The sequence below is a fragment of the Oratosquilla oratoria genome, chromosome 12 (genome assembly GCF_046742065.1).
Source record: "Oratosquilla oratoria isolate Oo_2021 chromosome 12, ASM4674206v1, whole genome shotgun sequence".
Classification (NCBI taxonomy): domain Eukaryota; kingdom Metazoa; phylum Arthropoda; class Malacostraca; order Stomatopoda; family Squillidae; genus Oratosquilla; species Oratosquilla oratoria.
Genome location: NC_134788.1, coordinates 44,048,605 through 44,070,538, shown reverse-complemented (window position 1 = coordinate 44,070,538; position 21,934 = coordinate 44,048,605). Strand labels below are relative to the sequence as shown.

The 21,934-nt window shown below is 40.5% G+C and overlaps 1 protein-coding gene across 7 annotated transcripts in view; it reads right to left on the bottom strand.

Moving 5' to 3' along the window:
- Positions 1 to 16,320, bottom strand: part of LOC143031574 (uncharacterized) — a 33,788-nt gene extending 17,468 nt beyond the window's left edge. For 4 of the 7 annotated variants that reach the window (XR_012967013.1, XM_076195601.1, XM_076195600.1 and 1 more), the window contains exon 1: positions 16,144 to 16,320. The gene's annotated coding sequence lies outside the window, so the exon portion shown is untranslated. The other 3 variants (XR_012967014.1, XM_076195604.1, XM_076195603.1) reach the window with 2 other exon arrangements.
- Positions 16,321 to 21,934: the final 5,614 nt, after the last annotated feature.

Here is a 21,934-nt window from a genome sequence, read left to right as displayed (position 1 = left end):
CATCCCTTCCCTCTCATCTTGGCTCCTCGAGGATGACAGGTAATCCCTGCATCTTGCCCACTGCCCTGGATCAGAAGCAACACAAGAAGACACAGCACATCCACAGCAAGGCCACTTTATTAAATTGGTGACCCCACTCTCCGTCCCCTTCATGCAGAAAAACGGAAGACTGGGAGAATCCCTCCAGGCTGTGTCAAAATATTATTCACACATAACCACTCCTTACTCCCCATCCCCCACCCACTCCCTTCCATGCATCACAGTATCATCTACCGTATTTTCCGGCGTATAGTGAGCGACTTTTTCTGTTGGAAGGGCCTAAAAATGGGAGGTGCGCGTTATCCGGCGGTGCACATTATCTACAGCCTACGATAACAATTCTGCGGCTGTGTGTGTAATTTTTTCACAACAACATGACGATGTTGGCCGTCAAAGTCGGGACGGCACACTTCTCCGTGACGTTCCGTGAGAACAAGAAGAACAGCCATGGTGACATGAAAGAATACACCAGCATGGGCTACCGTATATAAATATTTGGTATAGGTAGGTATCTATCGAATCTTATTTTTCATGTTTAAATAGGCCTAACACCATGAAACATGATCAATATTCATGATATTTGCCCATGTTCACAGCATCCTAGTTTGAATTCTTATGTTGGCTTTGTTGCTTCACTTTAGGTATGGTACAAATTCCATTGTGGCCGTTCATAAACTCGTGTCAAACACCTGACTACAACACCCTCTTTCGGGAGTTATATTAACTAAACGTCACCTCGATGACAGACTGTCCTATTTCACCACTGTCATTGCAGGTTCAAAGCTAAAACGAAACAGTCTGTAGTTTGTTTCGGTATTAAATAAAAAAAAAATGGTAAAGACAAATTATTTCCTCAAGATATAAAATGAACATTTTCTGTAAAAATCCCGAAATTTTTCTGTATATTTTACTTTCAATAAAATTTGTTTAGATCATATTTCCTACAAACTATTTAAGCTACAAAGTAATATGGTACCAACGAACAACATGAGTCATATACCGGTACATGTAGTTCCGACTCTTTCTTAGTTGTGTCGTGGTTGATGCCTAAACTGACACTTAATTTAGTGACAAATCAACAGATTTCCCAGCGGTGGCTCTAGCCAATGAAAAATACTTCTCCATGTAACCTCGTTCACATGATATAAATACCGAGGTAAAACTGCGTTATAGACAAATGCGATCGGACATGCGCGTTATACGTCGGTGCGCGCTATCTGTGTACTGAGATAACGAAGTGCATGGGTGCGCATTATAACCCGATGCGCATTTTAAGCCGGAAAATACGGTATATACACCCATTCTCCACTCACCCCTATCTTCTGTCTTCTCCCTTCCTTCCTCAACAGATATCTCCATCTTGTTCAATGCCCCTTTCACCCAATCCATCCATTTCATCTACACTTGTCCCCTCAGATTCACTTCCTCCACCTCTGCCTTCCACACTTCTTTTACTAATCTTTCTTCACTCATTCTTTCCATGTGTCCAAACCACCCCAATATTCTTTCATCAACCTTATCTACCATCTCCTTTTTCACAACCACTCTCCTCCTCATTTCTCACTTTATCCAACCTTGTAAATCCTACCATACTTCTCACACATTTCATCTCAAACACATTTAATAACTTCAGTACGGTGACACTTATGTAGGCATCACGAGGCACAAGTGGGTACACAGGGATGTCAGCATTGGCGTTTTGATTATACATTTTTTTTGTAATTGTACATGAATTACCCTCGGATTCTTTGAACTGGTTTGACCACATTTTCTGTGTTAATTATTACTCAGAGCAAAAGAGAACAAGTAATACTGCAGCAACTCTAAATTTCACAATGCAAATAGTGTGATGAATCGTATGCATGGCAGCTGATGCTGAATGTGAGAATTTGACTCATACTGAAGTAGTTAAACCCTTTCTCTCTTAAGTTCCATGTCTCTACCCCATATAGTCCTGTCAGCACAATCACCCATTCATAGTCACCTCTTAGCATCCATTCCCAAATGTCTATTTCTCATTACACTTTTTAATCCCACAAGGCTCTCAATCTACAATCTTCCTCCACCTCCACTCCACCCTTTCCTGCCACAGGCAATTGAAAAATAGCATTTTTTTGTCTAAATTCAAGTTTAATAGCAAAAATATTTCATGGGAATGGTTGGCAATGATTTTTTACTATGCTTTGAAAAAAAAAAAAATCATGCACTACTGACTTGCTTCCAAATTGCTGGTGATATATAAAAATAAAAATATTATAAACTGTTGTGGATGATGTAGACTTGATATTGATAGATATAATAGTAAAATAATAACCCCTACATTAAAAAAAATCAATAATGATAAATGTTCAAACATGGGAATGAGTTTGTAACCTGCCCCTTTCAAATCCACCCAGAGCACAAAGCCAAACCTTGGTTGAAACTCTGATGGAGCTGTGTGTGGGCGCCCAGAACATGTTTTCTCTTCAAAAATTAATGACAACCCTTTCTGTTGGTGAAGCTCAGGCTCTCTGAGACAGAGAACCAGGCAATGGTGAGAGTAGTAGCAAGACCTAAACCTACTTATGGGAGAGCCCCACTGTTGAGGTCCATGCCAAGGGGTTGGGAGTTGCTGTAGCCCTGTCTAGACAACTACAGCCCATTATTAAAGGAGATACTCTAGTTGTTAGATTATGATGCTACCAATGTTGGAGTAAACTTTGGATGGCCAAGAAAGCAGAGGGTGAAGGAGTTACTTGTCCACACCTTTGTTACACATAGAAACAATAGCAACTACCTACTGGACTAGGAAATGGCAAACTACTGATCAACAAATATGACAAAATATGAAGAAAAAAAATTGAAAGCAGCCATCATCCAGAGATCCAACACAAGCCAAAAAAATTGAAGTCTATTTAACATTTCACTCCATCTGATTCCTTTGCTTTCAATAGTAAACAAAATCTTAGAAAGTTATCCTTAGTTGTTGTTGTTCCCTAGACTGTCTGTCCGAGCAGTCTCCTCAAGGAATGCCACGGCCGAAACGGGGTTTTCCCACAAATCCTTTATGGAGTGTATGTTGTGTTGTTTGCATGTGTGATTGTGTATAATGCAGTCTTCCATGATGTGTTGAATAGTATGGGGTGAAGTGTTACATCCTGGGCATTTCTCCACAATGTGGTCATCCAGTCTTTCTGGTAGCGTAGAAGGGCTGGGTGGTAGCCACATCACAGTCTGGCCAAGTGGACTCTGTCCTTTTGTGGGAGAGAGGATTCAGAGGGATGGATATCAGGGGGTCTGGCATGCAGCAATGTGTTGTCTTTTAGTGTGTTAATGGAGTGGTGAATCATGTGATTATGAATAGGTTTCAGGAGGCTAGTATTTGGTGGTTTTGGAGGAAAAGAAGAGAGTATTTGTGTGTGATATAGATATTTGGGTGTTTTTATATTTCTTGGTGTGTGTGGGTGTTCTGTTATGTAGTGTAACGGGTGTGCTGTGTTTGGAGGCTGCAGCAAGTGTTTGTGTGCCTCTCATGTCAAGGTGATCTTTGACTTTGAGGACTTTTGTTTCATAGTGTAGGCAGTCTGTAGGTGTTGTTTATGTGCAGCCTGTAATTGTTTTTAATGCTTTGTTTTGTATGGTCTGAAGGGTGTTGAGGTGTGTCTCACTGAGATAAGGTGCCCATGTTGGACTCGCATAATTCATCACTGAGTGTATGCATTGTTTGTATATTGCAGTATTAAATCTTTGTTTTGTCCAAATGTTGTTCCAGTGATTGCTTTAAGTGCATTGAGTCTAGGTGTGCATTTATTTTGTATGTTTGTGATGTGTTATTTAAATGACATGGATGTATTGTATGTTACACCAAGAATTTTTGGTGTGTGTGTGTGTGTGTGTGTGTGTGTGTGTGTGTGTGTGTGGTATTAGAGTGTTGTTGATATAGAGATGAGGAATGTATTTGTGTTCTTTTGTCCAGTTGGTGAGAAGTGTTGCTGTAGATTTGGCTGGGGCTATTTTGAGTCTGTAATAAACTATGTGTTGAGTGCATCAAGGTGTGGCTGTATTATTTCTGAGGCTTTGTCTGTGTATGTGTACATGTGATTATTGTCATCTGCATAGGAAGAGATTTGTATTTCTGAGGTGTCTGGTGTGGGGGATAGAACAGAGCCCTGTGGTACTCCATTCTTAATGTTTCTGATATGCGATGATTGGCCATTATATGACACATAAGCATTTCTGCTTCCCAGATAAGGCCAGCCATCTTTTGGTGTTATTGTGCATGTCTGTGTTATATATTTTGGTGTGTTAGTTTGTGGCGGGGGATAGCATTGAAAGCTTTACTAATGTCTAATGTTATAAGAAGTGTTCTGTGATGGGGCCTATCTGAGTTGATGTCATCTAATATTTTTTGTGTGAGGTTTATTAGAAGAGTGTTTGTGGAGTGTAATGGCCTAAAACCGTGTTGTGATTCAGCAGGGGGAATGTGTGGTGTGATGAGTTGAAGTATGAGGCGTTCAATGATTTTGGAGTGAGTGCAGAGCAGTGTGATTGAGCCCTATGTTTAGCATGCATTTTGAGATATCTAAGTCCATTTGCCATTTCACTGATCATGTGAACTATTTGTTAAGATCATCCTGCAGAATATTAGCGTCATCTTCTAACCTAATTAGGGATCCTATTTTAGTGTCATCCGCAAACTTACTAACATCACTATTAATCACACTGTCCAAGTCGTTTATGTACATAACGATCATTAAGAGACCCAAAACCAAGCCCTGGGGAACTCCACTAGAAACACTCCCCCACTTGGATTTTATACCATTTATGGTGACCCACAGTTTTCTGTCACTGATCCATGCTCTAATTCATTCTAACACTTTTCCTCCTATGCCATGGGCTTTGATTTTAATTAGTAGTCTCTGGTGGGGCACCTTGCCAAACGTTTTGCTAAAGTCAGGGTAAATAACATCATAACTATCATTGTTATCTGATGCCTTACATATTTTAGTGTAAAAAGATAGATTAGTCACATATGACTTACCCTTGGAGAAACCATGCTGTGAGTCACAAATCAAATTATGTCTCTCGATGTGATCTCTGAGTCTATTATTACGGATTCAAGCATTTTACCTATAACTGATGTCAAACTGTAGTTGCATATTGACAATTTATCTCCCTTTTTGAAAACAGGAGGAACGTTTGGCTGCCCCCATGCAGTTAGCACAAAACCAATACAGACTTATTAAATACTTCTGTTAACTGTTCGCAGATTTCAAATTTACACTCTGTAAGCACTCTTGGAAACTTTTCATCCGGACCCAAGGATTTTGTAGCTTTAAGTCTTTCAATCTGTTTGACTACTTCTACCTTACTAATGCTGATATTAGTCTACTCTTGTCATCCCCATTGTAAATCGGATTGCTGTCAGGTACCTTATTTAACCTTTCCTTGGTAAACACCAAGAAAAAATTTGTTAAATGCCTCACTCATTTTTTCCTCCGATTATATCATGACATCTTTGTCATTTCTAATTGGCCCTATCATTTCCTTATTTTTTGTTCTGTAGAGATGAAAGAAGCCCTTTGGGTTGGATCTCGCTTGTCTGGCAACCTTAATTTTTTTATTTATTTGTTAAGACCTCTTTTCATTCTGATCTCATATTTCCTGCCTGTCCGTCATCCATTTGGGAGTACAGGTAAACGTCGACTTACGATGGCCGCGACTTACGATTGTTCGACTTTACGATGACGACGACGACGATATGATAATTTAACCCCTTCCATACGGTGCTGCACACGTAGGCGTCATGAGGAGCAAGTGGATTCGCGACGCTGCCATATCGGCGTCTTGATTATATTTATTGTAGTCGCCCCTGTGTTTTTACATTCTCCCAAATGCGCCCTTAATCCCATTCTCTGTGGTTTTCAAAATTCGCGGGTGAAAGAGAGAACGATCGATATAAGCGGCGACTATATTTTATGATGCGAATATTATTTCGTTACGTCGTACGGCTGGCATTGGCTGCTGCCCGCGAGATTTAAGTCCCGTATTGAAGTGGTTAACCTTTCCTTGGTAAACACCAAGAAAAAATTTGTTAAATGGCTCACTCATTTTTTCCTCCGATTATATCATGACATCTTTGTCATCTTTAATTGGCCCTATCATTTCCTTATTTTTTGTTCTGTAGAGATGAAAGAAGCCCTTTGGGTTGGATCTCGCTTGTCTGGCAACCTTAATTTTTTTATTTATTTGTTAAGACCTCTTTTCATTCTGATCTCATATTTCCTGCCTGTCCGTCATCCATTTGGGAGTATTACTATTCTTCCGTATTGACTTGAGGGGAATAAATCTATTTTGTGCATTTAGAATTAAAGCTGTTAGGTCAATGTACATCTCATCCAAATCACGGACCGGGCTGTTGACCTCGCACTTTTAAGTGACCTGACCCAAAGTACGCATATTACCCTCCATGACCAGACACCTGACTACACCAATGATGTCCAGACTAACCGTGTATCTTACTACGTCACAGCCCCTTGGGTCAGTCTCGTGACCAAACGTCTTAAATACTTTTTCATATTATAAAAGTTTCTCCTGAAGTCCAGTACTAGAATGTTATTAGTATCATTCAATTCTTCCCAAATAATATTATATCTTATTTCTCGATGATCACTAGAGCCTAGACTTTATCCCACTTTTATGTTTCTTGTTAGGTGCTCATTATTACTTAACCCCTTCCATACGGTGCCGCACACGTAGGCGTCATGGGGAGCGAGTGTATTCGCGAGGCTGCCATATCGGCGTCTTGATTATATTTATTGTAGTCGCCCCTCCATAATGACATTCTTTCTAATTCTTTTGTAATCGCATTTTCTATGGTTATCAAAATTCACGGGTGAAGAGAGAACGATCGATATAAGCGGTGACTATATTTTATGATGCGAGTATTATTACGACACGTCGTACGGCTGGCATTGGCTGCTGCCACCGAGATCTAAGTCCATGACGCCTACGTGTGCGGCACCGTATGGAAGGGGTTAAAAGTAAGTCCCGAGTATTCTCTCCCCTCATAGGATCAGTAATCATTCGTTTTAGGAAATTATCCTGCACCACATCTAAGAAATTTTGCACTTCCCGTTATCCTACTAAAATTTCCCAGGCAATGTTTCTACAATTAAAATTTCCCATGATGCCCTGCAAATTTCATGTGTCAGGGTATCAGTCTGTTCAATGCTGAGATTAGGAGGTCTAAATAGGACACCAATAATAAGTTTCTTATTCTTGCCTATAACCTACATCCAAATAGATTCTGTACTATCCTCTTCCTTATTCAAACTGTTGATAATACAATTTATTGTATTTTTAACAAAAAGTACTACTCACATAATCCTGCCAACTCTATCCTTATGAAAAAATTTATATCCTTCTATCTTGATTTCCAGAAGGCAATGTCTATCAGCCGTATTGATCCACAGCCCCTCTATGAGCTGTTTCTACTCACAGATTAGTCACAAAATAGGACAAGAGAATCATATGAGAGGTACAAAGAAAAGAGGAGTAAAGCATAAGATAAAAGAGGCAAAGAGAGCAGATGTGAAATGGGGTAAGAGTATGACAGAAAATTTTGAAAGTAATAAAAAGATGTTTTGGAAAGAAATTAAGAGAGGAAGAGGAGGCGAATCAAGTAGAGAAAAAAAGGGAAAAGGTGCAGATGGAGAGATGATAATGGAAGAGACGGCAGTAAGAGGAAGATGGGGAGAGTATTTTAGGGAGTTGCTAAATGTGAAGGAGGATAGGGAGGGAAAGGTAGTTGCAGTGGGAAGCGCTAAGAAAATGACAGTGATGAATGAGGAAAATGGAGGAGAAATAAGGAAAGATGAGGTGAAAGCAGTTATTAAAATGATGAGAGCAGGTAAGGCAGCTAGGTTGGATGGGTGTCATAGGGAGTGCCTAAAAAGGGGGATACAGTGATGGTGGACTGGCTGGTGATGTTGCTTAATGTTTGTCTAAAATAGGGTAGAGTGCTGGAGGACTGCCTGTGTAGTTGCGCTTTAGCAAGGAAGGCTTATGAGAGGGTTTTGATTGAGACAATTAGAGAGGAAGAGAGAGAGTATTGGAGAGCAACAGTGTGGGTTTAGGACAGGTAGGGACTGCATGAATCAATTTTTTTTGGTAAGACAGATGTATGAGAAAGTTTTAGGAGTAAGGATTTTTTGGGGCCTTTATGGATTTAGAAAAGGCTTATGACAGGGTAGACAGGAAGGCACTGTGGGAGGTATTGCAGATATATGGGATAAGAAAAAAGCTGTTAAGAACAGTCAAGAGTTTTTATAAGAGTAGTAGTGCCTATGTTAGAATTAGAAACAGAGAGTGAGTGGTTTGAGATAAAGGTGGGACTTCTTCAGGGATGCATTATGTTGCCTTGGCTGTTCAATTTATACATGGATGGAATGGTGCAAGAAGTAAACACAAGGCTGGGGATAGGAGATGATTACAGAAAAAAAAAAGGGAGATAAGCCAGTTGTTGTTTGCTGATGACACTGCATTTGAGGCAGGATCAGAGGAGGGACTGAGGAAGTTGGTGACAGAGTTTGGGAAGGTGTGTGAAAGAAGGAAGTTGAAGATAAATGTGGGCAAAAGTAAGGTAATGAGATGTACAAGGGGAATATGGCAGCAAAGTGGAAGTGAGTATTATGGGAGACTGGAGAAAGTGGACAGCTTTACATACTTGGGTGCAAATGTGGTGGGAAATTAAAAAGTGTATTGACAAATAGACATTTGGGAATGAATGCTAAGAGGAGATTGTATGAAGGAGTGATTGTGCCAACAGCACTGTAAGGGGGCAGAAACATGGAACATAAGAGAGGAAAAGAGGAGTTTGAATATGTTTGAGATGAAATGCCTCAGAAGCATGGTAGGGGTTACTCGGCTAGATAGTGTGAGAAACAAGGTGAGGATGAGAGTGGGGGTGGAATGGGAGTTGGGAGATTGGGTTGATGAAAGAATATTTGAATGGTTTGGACACATGGAAAAAATGAGTGAAGAAAGATTAGTAAAAGAGATGTGGAAGGTAGAGGTGGAAGGAGTGAACATGAGGGAGCAACCAAGGATGAGATTGATGGATGGGAGTAAAAGGGACATTAGGAAAGAGGTCTGTTAAGGAAAGAAGGGAGAAAACAGAAGGTAGGGGTGAGTAGAGAATGGTTGTGTACGGATGATGTTGAGATGCATAGCAGGGAGTGGGCAGGGGATGGGGGGGGGAGAAAGTATGTTTGATTGATATTTTCGATGCAGGCCAAAGGGATTTCTCCCTGTCTTCTTTTTTTCTGCATAAGGGACAGGGGGGGTGCTGATTAAATAAAGCGGCCTTGCTGTGGATGTGCTGTGTCTTGCTACATTGCCTTTGACCCAGGGCAGTGGGGGAAATGCAGGGATGACCTGTCATCCAGGAGGAGCCAAGATAAGGAGAGGGGGGTGAATAGGAGTGGAGTATGTGGGGATGGTATGGGTGGGGGTGGATTTAATGCCTTTGTTTTTTGGCTACCTCCCATGTAAGGGGGGAAACAAACCATTGGTATATGTATGAGTATACACTCATTCCTCAATTCAACATACTATCATTTAATGGAATTTTGGAGGTAACAGACAAAATCAACTGACTCAGAATAAACAAGTCCCTTCAACAGTACATCAAGAACATACTTTCACAATCTTTGGTAAATCTGATGCTAAATCACAATAAACATGTAGAATTTATTTAACTCATTAGACTAATCCTCTGGCTCCCCCCCCTGCCCTCTTCATCTGATAAATTGAAGGCTTCGCATATACATACACAAAAACAAACAACTACCTCCGCCCGTCACACAGCTGACCCCACATGACCACAAAGCCAAGCAGCATACAGAATCTCACCCCACGTCCCTCATGAACTGCAGCAACTGCCCTATAAATACCAATGATTTCAATCTCTGTAAATATTACCTCTGAAGAAGCCTCATAGGCGAAACCGGTCAGGAATAAAGTCTCTTGTTCCCAATTGTGTCTTTCCATTCTAACCATTCATATGTATATGTATATATATATATATATATATATATATATATATATATATATATACTGTATACACACACGTATGTAATTTATATATATTATATATATATATCCCTATCTGGGGTATGGGCTGCATGTTATTGTGGCAAAGTAGCATGCAGTTGATAATTTAGGGTCTATGTGGGGTGCCCCTACGGACCAGAGCCACACATCATTTTGTCTATGATAGAGGAAAACTCTTCATAGAGAAATGATGACACTTTTATACTACGACTGTCACTCTGTTATGCTGTCCCCCAACCCCTTGCTGCTCTCCTGTACCATTTCTCTGAGTATTCATTTTCTGCTGTGGGGGAAAAGAATACTGCCACCAAGTATTTCCACTTGGATCGTAAGAGGCGAGAAGAAAGGGACGGGGAGTGGAACTAGGCATCCTTCTCCTTGTAGCCCCACAAGGGACATTCCTAAACAAAAATGTAAAGGCATAAGAGGGTCTGGGAGTTTTCCGACCAACACCCTAAGGTTTGGGTCTTTTAATGTGCGTGGATGTGGTACAGATGAGAGTAAAAGAGAAGAGATAGGTAGTATGTTTGTGAGAAGAAAGATGGATGTGTTGGCTTTGAGTGAAACTAAGTTGAAAAGGAAGGGTGAGTGTAAGTTTGGGAGTGTAAGTGGGAGGTTACCAGGAGTGAAGAGAGGGCAAGGGAGGGAAGGGATGGCCATTCTAGTAAGTGAAGAGATAGGTAAACAGGTAGTGGAGTGGAAGGAGGTTTCCTCAAGGATAATGTGGATGAAGGTGAAACTGGGAAAGGAGATGTGGGTCTTTGTAAGTGCATATGGGCCTGGCAGTGAGAAGAGTGTGGAAGAAAGAGAGGCCTTTTGGATAGATTTAAATGAGTGCATAGAGGATTTAGGGAGAAATGTCAATGTAATATTACTGGGAGACCCTAATGCTAGGGTACGAAATGGTCCAATTGATGGAGTGGTTGGGAAATGTGGAGTTCCAGGAAAGAATTGTAGTGGAGAGTTGATGGTGGAAATGTGTCTAGAGAGTTGATGATAGCAAATACAGTGTCTCGGAAGAAAGTCAAGCATAAGTACACATGGGAGAGGGTGGTGGATGGAAGGGTGGTAGATAGTGTTGATGGATTATGTAGTGGTAAATAGGATTATGATAGGAAGAGTTAAGAATGTACATGAGCTAAGGGGAGAGGGTGGAGGAATATCCGATCATTTTTTGGTGGAAGGTAAGTTGAGAGTGGAGGATAGATGGAGAAGGAGGAAAGGGACAAAAGGTAGGGAGGTGCTTAGAGTGAACTCTTTAAATGAAAAGGAGTACATGAAAAAGCTGAAGGAGGAGTGGGAGGGAGTAAAGGATAGAGTAGAGCTAGGTGTGGAGGAGGAATGGGGATGGTTCAAGGAGGGAGTCTTAAAGTGTGCAAGGATGGTGTGTGGAACAAGAAGGACAGGAGGAAATAGAAGGAAGGGTAGTGAATGGTGGGATGAGGAAATGAAGAAGGTTGTAGAAGAGAAGAAGCGAGCTTTCACAGATTGGTTACAAAATAGGATGAGGGAGTCATATGAAAGGTACAAAGAAAAGAAAAGAGAAGTAAAGCAAAAGGTAAAGGAGGCAAAGAGGAGAGCAGATGTGAAGTGGGGTAAGAGTATGACAGAAAATTTTGAAAGTAATAAAAAGATGTTTTGGAAAGAAATTAAGAGAGGAAGAGGAGGCGAATCAAGTAGAGAAGAAAAGGTAAAAGGTGCAGATGGAGAGATGATAATGGAAGAGAAGGCAGTAAGGGGAAGATGGGCAGAATATTTTAGGGAGTTGCTAAATGTGAAGGAGGATAGGGAGGGAAAGATAGTTGCATTGGGGAAATGCTAAGAAAATGACCGTGATGAGTGAGGAAAATGGAGGAGAAATAAGGTAGGATGAAGTGAAGGCAGTTGTTAAGATGATGAAAGCAGGTAAGGCACCTGGTCTGGATGGATGCCATGCAGAATGTCTAAAAAAAAAAAGGAGGTATAGTGATGGTGGACTGGCTGGTGAGGTTATCTAATGTTTGCTGGAGAGAGGGTAGAGTGCCGGAGGACTGAAGGAGTGCCTGTATAGTTCCACTTTACAAGGGAAAAGGGGACAAGTGTGAATGTAGTAGTTTCAGAGGGATTAGCTTGTTAAGTGTAGTTGGGAAGGCTTATGGGAGGATCTTGATTGAGAGGATTAGGAGAGGAACAGAGGGAGTAATTGGTGAGGAACAGTGTGGATTTAGGATGGATAGAGGTTGTGTAGATCAGATCTTTGTGGTAAGACTAATATGTGAGAAAGCTATAGGGAAGGGGAAGGATGTTTTTTGGGTTTTTATGGATCTGGAAAAGGCTTAAGATAGGGTAGACAGAAAGGCACTGTGGGAGATTATGCAGATATATGGGATAGGTGGAAAGCTTCTAGAAGCTGTCAAGAGTTTTTATGAGAGTAGTAGAGCTTGTGTCAGGATTAGAAATGGAGAGAGTGGTTCGAGGTAAAGGTGGGACTTCGTCAAGGATGCGTTATGTCGCCCTGGCTGTTCAACTTATACATGGATGTGGTAGTGCGAGAGGTAAATGCAAGGGTAGTGGGTCAGGGATTGGAAATAGTTAAAGAAAATGGAGAAAAGTGGGAGGTGAGCCAGCTGTTGTTTGCTGACAACACTGTGCTTGTGGCAGGATCAGAGGAGGGACTGAAGAAGTTGGTGACAGAGTTTTGGAGAGTATGTGATAGGGGAAAGCTAAAAATAAATGTGAGTAAAAGTAAGGTGATGAGATGTACAAGGGGTGAAAGTGGCAGTAGACTGGAAGTGAGCATTAAGGGAGAGCGACTGGAGGAAGTGGATAGTTTTAGATACTTGGGTGCAAATGTGGCAGGAAAAGGTGGAGGTAGAATGTAGATTGAGAGAAGCGAGTAAATGCCTTGGTGGATTGAAGAGTGTAATGAGGAATAGACATTTGGGAATGGATGCTAAGAGGAGACTGTATGAAGGAGTGATTGTGCCAACAGCACTGTATGGGGCAGAAACATGGAACATAAGAGAGGAAGAGAGGAGTTTGAATGTGTTTGAAATGAGGTGTCTGAGATTTATGATGGGGGTTACTAGGCTAGATAGAGTGAGAAATGAGGAGGTGAGGAGAAGAACAGGGGTGGAAAGGGAGTTGGGAGATAGGGTTGATGAGTATTCGGATGGTTTGGACACACGGAAAGAATGAGTGAAGAAAGATTAGTAAAAGAGGTATGGAAGGCAGATGTGGAGGGAGTGAACATGAGGGGACGTCCTAGGATGAGGTGGATGGATGGGGTGAAGGGGGCTTTGGGGAAGAGGGAAATGTCTGTTGAGGAAGGACGGGAGAGGACAGAAGACAGGGGTGAATGGAGAATGGTTGTATATGGATGATGTTGTGATGCATGAGGTGGAATGGGTGGGGAGATGGGGGGTGGTGAGGTAGTATGTGTGAGAAAAATTTGACGCAGCCTGAAGGGATTTCTGCCTGTCTTCTCCCTTTATGCATGAGGGGACAGAGAGGGGGGTCGCCAATTTAATGAAGCAGCCTTACTGTGGATGTGCTGTGCCTTGCAACACTGCTTCTAACCCAGGGTAGTGGACAAGGTGAAGGGATGACCCGTCATCCAGGAGGTGCTAAGATAAGAGGGAGGGTGGAGGGGTGTGGAGTGAATTCAGGGATGGAATGGGCGGGAATGATTCTATGCCTTTTCCTTTTTGGCTACCTCCCTTGTAAGGGGGAAAAAGCATTAGTATATGTATATGTATATATATATATATATATATATATAATAAATTCTGTTACTCTGAGTCCAGTGTTTGAAATTTTCCGATAATATACAAATAAAAATATATATATATATATGTGTGTGTGTGTGTGTAAGTAACCACTAGGAAAAGTAAACTAATGAAGCAAAGTGCTTTCGTATAATTACATCTTCAGTGCAGATACAAAGAATGAATTATGCATGAGGGGACATCATTCCTTCTTTGTATCTGCACTGAAGACGTAACTATACGAAAGCTCTCTACTTCATTAGTATACTTTTCCTAGTGGTTACTTACACATTTGTGAACACACACTCCTAGTGTTTTTATTGCATATATATACATATATATATATATATATATATATATATATATATATATATATATATATATATATACATATATATATATATACATATATATATTATATATGTACATATATGTACATATACATATTATATATATACATATACATATATATATATATATTGGATTATACTAGGTTAGGTTACATTACTTAGATTTCATTTCAAATTGTGTTGGATTACATATTTGAAAATGTGTATGAAAATGGCAGTTGCCAATTAATCTAGCTTCAAACAATGCAATCTGTTGCATAAAGCCCAGGGGCAGTACTTTTTTGTTCTGCCCATTCCGCATGTGCCTTAAAAAAGGGACAGATTCCATTGGTAGTATTCTGACCAGACAGAGAGAAAGCATTCTTAGATATTGATACCCTCGGAGCATAATTAGCCTTTGGAATCCAGCTCGGGCACAATGGGACACAAGTCACCGACTGAACAGCATGAAAGGCAAAAATATCGCCACACTGTCGGGTAATTTGTAGACATAGTAAGCCCGCCAAATCTAAGTATCGCTAAGACAATTATGCTCCAATGATTTGTCACTGGCCTTAGCTCAGCACTAATGGCAGAATTGTCTTCACTTACTTATCTGTTGATTAGCATAACTAAACAGTGGAAATCTGTCACCAAATATTACAGAAGAGAAGTTTGCATCTTTATGAGCATCCACCACAGGAATTATGGAAAAATTATATTACACATTGTTTCCGATTCATAAAAAGTTGCATTTAATGCAGCTAAGCTAATTATGCTCCGACCCTATCAATACGCAGTTCACTAAAACACGGAAATTTAAAATGCCCGTCTTGCATTATGACCCCGTAAAATCTTATACAATTACCAGTACTCACTATATACAACTCAAGAATAATACTTGTACATTCTTTTGTATTCATTCTACATAACTCCAAAAGATGAAATTCCAGAATCACACAAACACAGATATTTGTTGTGAATCTTATGTTATCCAATGACTCACAACATAACCTAACCTAACCATCCCACAATTTTTTTTTTTTTTTTTCAAATGCTAGAGAAAGAATTGAAAATTGTATCATTGCGATATTGGAACAGAACACCCTATAATTTTTTTTTTTTTTTTCAGTGAATAACCCATGAGTTATTATTATAAACAGTTGAGGCCACCAAGCTGCAGGTCTCAAAGACAAGCTTCAGAGCAAGAAATCAAGTGACCAATGCACATCACTTAATATTTTCAATCACATATGAACACCCAAGTACTCAGTAATGATACACCAAAATATTCATACACTGTAATCAAAATGAGGAGGGTTGGGGACTTACGAGTAAACATTACACCCCTCCAGCTCAAATGTTTGGTAGTTTCTAATCCCACACCTCAGGGATTTTTTTTTTTTTTTCAAATGTTGAATGAAACTTTGTAATGTGTAAGAACTAACGAGTTTTTCATATATTCATTTGGGAAATACAAGTAAAAACAAATATGACCAAAGAACCTACCCCCTTGTGTACACATCTGATGCAACTTAACTTTTTTTAATTACTAAAATGAAAACTTGTTCATATTGTGTTGGCAGGCATTTCCGAACAACTAAAATTGTCCTTTTTAATGTAAATGAATTAAGCGTTCATATCTCTTTTATATATATTTTTCGCCTGTAATCGTTTAGTTTGATTTCCATAATAATCAGATGTTTTCCTTGTCGTTTAAACACCTAAATGCCTTACCAGTTTTAAATTTCGGCTTATTTTTCCGTTACATTGATTTCTCAACGTTCAGCAGTAACAGCAAATCCAGTATTTATTTCTTTTTACACTTGGATCTACACAAATGCAGTCAAACGTTTATTTGCATGGAAAAAATGATGACATCAATAATTTTCAATAACTTAATAATTCGCCTTAACTTGATGATAGCGTCTTACTTTTCTTTGTATCTTGTGTATCTTTTACTTCCGGTTCATTATGATTATACAAGAGTATCGCTACCGTGTTATGAATAATACGTCACATTTAGCAAATGAATACGTAGTAAGTCCTGCTATACAATTTGCTGAGATTTAAATTGCGCATTAGTCGAGAAGCCTTCCTTTGTACGTGAATCTTTCATATACATTACTAAAGAAATAAAATACAAGTAAGTAAATAGATAGATAAAGATAATAAAAACAGATTTTGAATTAATAAATAAATAAATATATAAATAAATAAATAAATATAAATAAATAAACAAGAAAAATACGTTCCCTAGGCTAGCCTGGGAAACTATGTTAAACCTAACCACTTAATCTAACATGATTAAAAAAATGCAGTATATTCATATTCATTAGAATGGAGAACAGGTCTAACGCGTGGCCCATTTACCGCCAGAAATATCGGCTAACATTTTCCAAGTGTGTCAATGAAAATTGTTTCAAATTGATAAGTTACGGCGATAATTTCCTCTTAATTTGCAGTTTTAATTAAATTTTCTGCTTTTGCTTCCTTGTTGTCTGATTTCTGCATAAAATTTATTCCAAATACCTTGTTTAATATCAATTCTATATATTTTTTCTGTGTGGTCTCTGTAATTTAATTAATCATAGGCAATTCACTCAACGAATCTCAATTGATCCTGCGTTTTCGGTTGGCAGCCCTGCTCACCCTTCCCCCGCTGAGCTGGCTGAAACCCCAAGCTTCCTTAAGATATATTTATATTTCTTCACTTATCTCAGTGACTATACAAGTTATACGAATTTCATGTACATCTAAGGATGAAGCAGTCCTTGTTCACCTGTTTAAATGTTTTTCATCTCAATAGTGCAAAGAAAGTAATTATAACGAGTATAAGATAAGGAATATATTGTTTTATGTTTATTATTTATACAGCATTTTACTTAATATCGCTGTGTCCAGTCATTACGAGGCTGGTTGTAGAATTTGACACGTCTTCTGTGATATAAAAAAGTCATGAATATGACTGTGCTTTCACATATCCCATAAAGTTACACATAAATGTTTATATGATTATCTTTTGATACTGGACGGGTGGCAGGAAGCACAGCGCCTTGTTCCCTCCCTCCACGCCAATCAATCTCATGAGTCCAAATAGAACCTGACTTGAGTACATAACACTCATTGTTTTTCGCGTCTCGATTAGTTTACGGCTTTCATAATCTCATATTCATGATTTTCTTGAGTCTTTGAATACGGTTGTACCAACGTATACGGTCGGAAGAGTGACACTCAGATCGGAAATTGAAATATTTAGGTACGAAAAAGTTCGCTCCGATGGAATTCACGAGACACCATAAAAGAAATTCATGGGGGGCATCTCTGTCGCCAGTGCGAGATGGAAGATCTATCTCCTCCCTTACACCACTCTTGCAATATAGAGCGATTGAAATGCTATGGTTGGTAAAATCATGATCCATTTAACCGTCAATTATTATGGCGTTTCCAGGGTGCATCATGTGGAGGTGGATCATAATTTTATTTTATTCTATTTCATTATCATTATTATTATTATTATTATTATTATTATTATTATTATTATTATTATTATTATTATTATTATTATTATTATTATCATCATCATCATTATTTTAGGTGCTCTGCCTTCTTTCAGAATTCTAAAGGACATCACTCTCATCACTGCTGCTGTCTGACTCACTTTGATCGAGATGGTCTCAAACATGTGCTCAAAAGCAATATCTTTATTAATATAGTCTTCTTGGATCTTCATTGTATGGTCTACGCATTTCTTCCAGTTGTCTTGAGTCATATGGTCAATAGCCTGCTTGTCATTTGAATGTTTCCTCTTTATTTCTTCCTTGAATTTGGCCCAAATAAGTTCTATAGGGTTAAATTGGCAATAATATGGAGGGAGTCGGCGTACCTGAAGTCGTCCTGGTGCAGCAGCAAGTTCATCAATTTCGTAGCGGAAGTTGGCTTTCTTATTAAGCTTAACTAGCTTATAAAATTCAACTCTGCCATCTGAGGGGTCCTGTGGAATATTGTTGTCATTTAACCATTTGATGACCTCCCCTTTTCTTGAAACTCCTGTTTGTTATGATAGGGAGCGTTGTCCATAGTAATCAAAGATCTTGTAGGGATGTTAGGCAAGAGTTGTTCTAATGACCATTTTTTTAATGTCTGATTATTTATGGAGTCATGGTAATCTCCTTTGTTACCAGCCTTGGATTTAAATGTCTGATTATTCATGGAATCATGGTAATCTCCCTTGTTACCAGCCTTGGATTTGAATAATAGGAATACACCAGTAATAAATCCATCAGAACTTTCTGCATGGACGATGACGAATCTGCCACCTTTTCCAGATTTTGTGCTGGGGCCAATTGTTCCTTATTAGTCCACCATTGTTCAATAGTGATGTTTTGATTTACCCAAGCTTCATCTAGGTAACTTTCTGGTCATTGCTTTTCACTGTCTCTGTTCTTCTTTAGCACCCTTAGGAATTTGGTTCTGGCAGCTATGATGTCTGATCTTTCCATCAATATTCCTCTATTGCTGCTGTGCTTCTTATATTTGAATCCCATACTCTTCAGTAATTCCCAGAGGCTTGTTCTTCCTCCTTTAAACCTTAGTGGTGGTTCTGTAATGATTTCTAAGAGAGAGACAAGAGCTGGTAACTCTCCTCTCTCATAAAATGAAAGGATCTCTCTTCTTATTCCTTCCTTGCCAAACTCGCCAACTACACCAGGTGCTGGTGCCAGACGTGGCCGATGAACTGGTGATTCTATGACTCCATCCACACTCCTCTTGCCCTGAAGTCGATTTATATTGTTAATGAGGGCCTGCGAAACCTGCGTCACCTCAGAGGTTTTCATCACATCTTCGGTCTTCTCTGTTTTCTCCTTGTAGTAATTGAATACACTGAGGACAATATTCCTGGCTTGGATACCAAGTCTCAACGTACCATGTGGTCTGCTGGGGGCGGACGCCACCCTTCCCGTTGTACTTTAACCCATTAAACTCCGATGACAAGATGTCTTGTCATTTGGTCAAATAAAACAAAATCATAAAACACCAAAATGTTTGATCAAACACCAGAAAAATATGACGTCAGTCCTCGCTTCGCTCGCGAGCGAAGCGAGGACTGACGACATATTTTTCTGGTGTTTGATCAAACATTTTGGTGTTTTATGATTTTTTGTTTTATTTGACCAAATGACAAGACATCTTGTCATCGGAGTTTAATGGGTTAAGATTGTTACCTAGCATACATTGGTCAGACAATGAGAGACCTAAGGACAAGGTTGAAGGAGCACAAAGGGTCAATTAGGTATGTCCAAGAGAGTTCATCTCTGTTTCAACACGTGAATAACTTAAATCACCGGGTGGACTGGGACAAATTTGAAATATATATATATATATATATATATATATAAATATATATATATATATATATATATATATATATATATATATATTGGATGAATGGTTTAGACAGATGAGAGTGTGGGTGGAGGAAGAAAAAGCAAAGATGGGCCAGAACTCCTTTATTGCTAATACATTTCGACCGACTCGACCTTCTTCAGTAAGCCGCGACTTGCGACTTGCAAGGTAAGACCACCCGCTTGCGCGTAATCGTTTTTTTTTTTTTTTTTTTTTTTGTGGGAGGGGAATAATGTCTGTAAGAAAATGAAAAGATAGTAGTGTATAAAAGAGGGCTGTTGCCACTGGGTGATTAAGCAAGCGATCAGGGGCTGTTGGTGGTCGTGGCTCGGGAGAAATGGACAGGGAATTCGGACGGCGGCGCCGACGCCGGGATTACAATCACCAAAAGCTCAGAAAATGGTAGGAGGCGTAGTAGTAGAGAAAGGTGGAAAAATGGAAAAATCTTTAGTGGGAGGTAAACTGAAATGAGAAGATGTAGTATAAGAGAAAGTTAGAAAGAAAGCGAATTTTAGTCGAGGAAAAAGTGTAGATGTTTGTGCGTGGGTCGTGGCTATGTACGTGAGAGGTGTGTGTATGTATCTTACGGGAAGTGAGTAGAGTTCACTTCCCGCATGTAGAGCACGTTCCTGATTAGCCCCAGGTAAGGCCTGAGCTGTTCCTGCTTTTCCCCAGGTTGGGTTTGAGAGTCTGTTGAGTTGATCCAGTGGCGGTGCGAGAGGGGGGGGGGGCAGGCGGGCGGGTGTTGTATTATCTTTCTCCTTCCAATCGCCACTCTGAAAGCAGAGATTACGTGATTGGGAAATGTGTGTAAATGTCAGAAGTGTAAACCCGCTCGCCAGCGTCAGCGAAGAGGCCAGCGCGTAGATGCGGGCCGGACAGAGAGGCTCCCCAATTCTCCTCCGTCGACCAGCCGGCGATTACATCAGGGTTCTGATTAAGAGTTGGGTTGAGCCTCTGCTAAGCCAGCGAGCAAGTGTGCGTGTGCCTCTTTTCTTCCAAGCACTACTCTGAAAACAGAGAATTACGTGACTTGGGAAATGTGTGTATATGTCTTTGGTGTAAACCCGCCTGCAGACGTCAACGAAGAGGTCGGCCTGTGCCAGACCGGCAAGAGCAAAGGAGATATATCTCCTCGCCACCACCGGCCGGCGAAGATTGCTGGGCGCTTGTTGAGTGAGCTGGAGTGGAGAGACGTCCGACCTCTAGGAGCGCTGAGTTGATTCTGTTATTTTCATAAGAATCGATATAGGCAGCTTCAACAGTCTTCCTCATGTCTCTCCTTAATCCCATGTGTAAAACCTCGACCCCATCCCTGTGGGGCAAATGTCCAGATTGCCCCCACTGGGATGGGGTCGAGGTTTTACACACGGGATTAAAAAGGGACATGAGGAAGACTGTTGAAGCTGCCTATATCAATTCTTATAAAATAACAATGACAGGGAAGGTTTCGTTTGTTTATCAAAGGCAGCAAGTAAATTGATAATAAATACGATTGGTAAACATATACATGGTACGGGAAAGGGAATCCCCAGACAGCAAGCGGGATGACCTGTCCGTGTCCCCGTCTTCGAGTGTATAATTGTAAGGTTCAAGCAGTTTGTAGACACAGCGCTCCTAGAGGTCGGATGTCTCTGCACTCCAACTCTCTCAACAAACGCCCAGCAATCTTCGCCGGCCGGTGGTGGCGAGGAGATTTATCTCCTTAGCTGCTGTCGATCTGGCACAGGCCGACCTCTTCGTTGACGTCGGCAGGCGGGTTTACACCAAGACAAATACACATATTTCCCAAGTCACGTAATTCTCTGTTTTCAGAGTAGTGATTGGAATAAAAGAGGCACACGCACAACTTGCTCGTTGGCTTAGCGGAGGCCCAAACCGTCTCTCACTCAGAACCCTCAATCTGATCGCGGCCTGGTCGACGGAGAGATTTGGGACACCTCTCTGTCTAACCGGCCCGCAACCTAACGCTGGCCTCTTTGCTGACGCTGGTGAGCGAGTTTACACTTTGACATTTTACATTCAATTCCCAATCACATATTCTCTGTTTTCAGAGTTGTGATTGGAAGGAAAGGAAAGGGAGCATACAACACCCGCTCGCCTGCCCGCCCCCCCTCGCACCGCCACTGAATCAATTCTACTGACCTTCAAACCCAACCTGGGGAAAAGCAGGCTACTCAGGCCCCACCTGTGGCTTATCAGGAACGCGCTCTACACTTTCGCCGGTAGTGGCGAGATGTATTTTCTTTGCTGCTGCCGGCCGACCTCTTCGTTGACGTCGGCAGATGGGTTTACGCCGCCCGCCTGCGCCCCCCCCCT